Here is a 4,823-nt window from a genome sequence, read left to right as displayed (position 1 = left end):
ACCAACCAATAGCCAAAATTTAGGGTCTCATAAATTAACTGAGCCATACCATACACTGTTTGAATTACAGTTCTCTAATATTTTACTACATAATTAAGCTGAAAATATGTAGTGTTTATATAATTCCATGGTTTGGAATTTAACTACAAGCTAAGAAAGATTTTACACTATATATTATTTAAGCAACCACATTTATTTTGGAAAATAGTTGTGTTTTAGACAAAAAAGGAAAAGAAACACTGAGCAAGCTAACATAGGGCAAAGTTTGACTTATTTTGAACACTCCATATAATAGAAGACTAAAATAAATTATGAACAAAATTTGTTAGACATTGAAAAAATAGAAATTACAAAAAAAAAATAGATTACAAAAAATACATTTCATTGTCCTATCATTTAACAAGGAAAGCTACTGAAACTCTTAATTCACTAACATAATCTACAACTTTTTGCACTCAGAGCAGCAATATAGTGTGAAAGCTGGCTCATAATTTGAATTGAATGGATATTCAAGTATCAGATTGGGACAACTTGATGATACAAGTATGGCCTTACAAATCTAAAAGAAGGAAAATTAGAATGAAGATAGATCTTACCGGTCTTTAAATGTAGATTTCTAAAGCTACATTTTCCAATTCTTTGTCTTCTCTGAGATTCCATAAAAAGATTTCAAAAGCCATTGTGGGCTAGCATAAAAAATGTACCACTGTGCTTGAGATTTCTTAAGAATATTATCTGCTTAGAAGATAGAATCAGATACTAGTTCGGTGAATCCGCACCTAGTCACTTTTCTAAAACAGCAGACTTTTGGCTTTGTACTACCTGACAATTTCTTTGTCCAAGCCACACTAAAAATAGGTCTTTATATAATGGAAATGTTGAGACATTAACTATAGCAATGTGAATAAGCATGGCTATAATAAGGATTTCTCATCAACTCTTGGTTTATGTTGTATTAACATATGAAAAAGTGATTTAAACGTTAAAATTAATACATCATGAAACAATGGTAATGCTTCATACAAAATATAGTTTTATTTGAATCACAACTACTCACAATAGCTATGAATATCCCCATTCAAATTACTATCATGAATATTGTATAAAATGAGAAGAATAAACTAAAAGTAAAATTAGAATACTGCTTTATAAATTATACTATGTCAAGCTAACAAATGGTAGGCTTGTCATATTGAGCAACTAAATGTCCAAATGATCATTCAGCACTCATAGTGTAGGAAGAAAAAAACATTGGCTTTGTTGCTTCTAAGGCAGTTGCTCGATTTTTCATACTGTCATTCTGCTCTATTAGCAAAGCCTAACACAATTAGGTATGAATATGCAGTAATAACATGCAAATTGTTCCCTCACAATTGCCCTAAGGCAGCAGTCTCAGCCTTTCTAGGCTTGATTCCTTCTACATCATTACAGGCTTGGCATAATTCATCAGAATAAAAAATACCTCCGCCTTATTGCATGTGGCCAGCTAGTAAAATCATCAGTAGTTGTTAACCACTCTGCCTCGATGGGTTTGTTAGTGATGCTGTCCCCAGCTCCCTGCCACTCCTGCACTTGTACATGCTTCCCTTGGGTAATGTTAGACACTACATTTGAGCCTGCCAGAACAATTAACCCTACTGTTAATTAGAATGAAATGTCAGGCGCACAGATGGTACAAGCTGGCACCCTGCCATCCCGCCAACTGCTGCTGAAAACAGCTACCCCACTGCTGACAGCTGCTCAGCCATATCCCAAACCAGCAGATGTCAAAACTTTCCAGCTGAGGGAGGTTAAAAAAAGCAAAGAGGAGGGGTTTCTCATCCCAGCAGTGATGATGACTGTTTTACTGCTATTGTATCTATTACCTGTTGGCATACTGTACCAATCAAAAGGAGGCCTGCAAGCAACAAGACACAAATTTAAAATAATGATACTAATAATCATAACATAAATAAACACAATATGCCTATAATTCACTGCAAGTATAAAATAGGCACAGACAACAAACAAAATCTCGGAAATTTTCACTAAGCCCTCCATAAACTGAGCAGCATGTTTTCATGTATGTCTTTAAGAGAAAAAAAATCTTTGAGCATTCCAAATCAGATCATTAAAAAGGCCACAAAATGTTGCCTATCTAATCTTCAGCCAAATTTCACTTTGTTTTCATAATTCATGCCTAGAGATGGTATTATTACTATTTCCTGGTGCCTCTTGTTGCTCATAGTCTATAAACAGAACTACAAGATGATAATTTGTGTTCCCCTTTCTCCTCATACACACACAGGTCATCACCAAATAGAGACAACAAAACATTATCCATGAAAAATATCAAAAGCTAAAATAAAGTCTAATTGGACAATGAAATACAACTGGATATAATTTTGGTTAGAAAAAGTCTTCAGAATTCTGATTTACATACTGTGTTAATTTTGTGGCTCAAAACAATGGTGATTTTATATTGAATTAGTTGGAAATTGAAGTAATTTCTAAACCCAAGAGGAATGAATCATAAATCCCCTACTACTTAGGTATGACTTTAGAAAACAACAATTTTGTCCCTGATTATTATTAAATATGGAAAGTGTAGAAGTGTGAATGTAATCTCCCTTCAATTGTGCTATTTTGAGTCATTCTTCTTAACAGCATGAATGCAAGTGGATATTATAACTTAAATGCCAGAGGAAATATGTCATAAAATTTAAAGTTCATGTTTCTGCTATTTCCACTTCAATCAGACATCATTTATTCATAAATTATCCATTCAGTATTACCTAAGTACACACATATAAAAAAGAAAACGCAATGTAAAAGTCTTTTGAGTATTCAAAGGGAGTTAAAAATCACACACATGCCAACCATTCCTTTTAATTAGGCAAAAACAATCATAATACTAACAGTTATATGGACCAAGCATCAGGGTTTTTCTCTCACACATAATCAAAATTAACTTATATCAAGCGGAGATTTGTCAGAAAAACATGTACTTGTTCAGGTACATTAAAAAGATTTCTTAAAAAGCTGAAGAACTGACTTGGAAACTACAGACAGCTTAGGGAACTAGGTGGCAGAAATAATCGACAATCTAAGATACTAAGATGAATCTTCTCAAGTCAGGTTTTTATTTTTCTTTTATTCTAATAATTTAAAGTTCAATCGGCTTATTTGCTTCACATGTCTAAGCCGGGTATGTGCAGTGCAATTTAATTAATGATTCCAACACTGAAACAAATTTTTAGGTGGTTGCTTCCCAGACAGCTCAGTGGTAAAGAACCTGCCTGCCAATGCAGGAGACATGGGAGATACATGTTCAATCCCTGGGTCGGGAAGATTCCCTAGAGGAGGAAATGGCAACCCACTCCAGTATTCTTGCCTGGAGAATCCCATGGACAGAGGAGCCTGGTGGGCTACAGCTTGTTGTTTAGTAGCCAAGTTGTAGCCAACTCTTTTGAGATTTCATGGACTGTAGGCTGCCAGGCTCCTTCTGTCCACGGGATTTCCCAGGCAAGAACACTGGAGTGGGTTGCTATTTCCTTCTCCAGGGGATCGTCCCCTACCCAGGGACTGAACCTTCACCTCCTGCTTTGCAGGTAGATTCTTTACCACTGAGCCATCGCGGAAGCCCTGAAACTAAAAACATGAGTATAAGTAAGGAAATGAATAAGTATTCCAAGTATAAAGCTGAGAATAAATAAGAGGCCTGGATGATTTGAGCACTGAATGTCTCGCTAGAACAAATCATTCATAATAACGGTGACAACTATCTCTTTTCTTACTTCTAATTTCTTCTATGAAGCACTACATTTTATAGTATTTTCTATTTTATAAAATACTTTCTTAGCTAGATCCTTGTGTAAGAGTCCTGTGGCATGGTATATAGATGTATTAATGTCAATATATGAAAAGACTTTGTTGCTAGCTCATATGAAGAATTTTATACTCATCAGACACAGGTTTTGGGAAAGTTAGAATTCTTCATTCAGCTGATAATGTCTTTTTAACAGCATTATAAATGAAGTCTTTTAAATATCATTTCCTACTTTATCATTTCCTTCCAAAAACATTATTTGAACAACTACAAATGAGATATACCCCAACCTCAAACAACTCAGAATCTATTATTAAAATGGAGAGAAAATCATGTGGACAGGTGTAAAAATTGTTGATAATTATTAGAACAGAGGTCGGGTGAAGTATAATATGGACAGAAGAATTTAGTGGTGATCCATTAAGAAAAGCTCTCGAGATGATGAATCCATTGAGACACTGTATTTGAAAATGTCTGTTTGAGAAATTCACAAAATATCACTTAACATGCAAAAAAAACAATAAAAGTATTTATGAATTAAAAGAAATACAAAACCTCATTAGAAACAAATCTGCTCCTAAAATGCACAAATATATATTAAATATACATTAAACAAAACCATAAAGTGTTTATGGCTCCTTTTTGTAAAATGTCTCTCTCAAAGTAGCATATTAAAATTAACATGCTACTAAATTCAGTGTAGGTGTTCAGCTGGAAAATGTCTCAATTTCAGTTATATTTTGAGTTTGGGAATGACATATTAAAGATATACGTTATGTAGGATCCTGCTTAATACAGATGGACCTTGAGGATATTAATGCTAAGTGAGACAAGTTAGATGGAGAAAGATAAATACCACATGATTTCAGTCCTGTGTAGAATATAATAAAACAAAGAAACAAAATAAATGAATAATACACAATACATAATATTAAAACGTTCTTTAACTTATGGAAGTTCTTCTGTGGATAAGTTTCAGTACTGGAAAATGAGATATATATTAAACTGAAATTCT

The sequence above is a fragment of the Odocoileus virginianus genome, chromosome 15, assembly GCF_023699985.2.
Source record: "Odocoileus virginianus isolate 20LAN1187 ecotype Illinois chromosome 15, Ovbor_1.2, whole genome shotgun sequence".
Taxonomy (NCBI): Eukaryota; Metazoa; Chordata; class Mammalia; order Artiodactyla; family Cervidae; genus Odocoileus; species Odocoileus virginianus.
Note: the sequence above shows the minus strand (reverse complement) of the source record.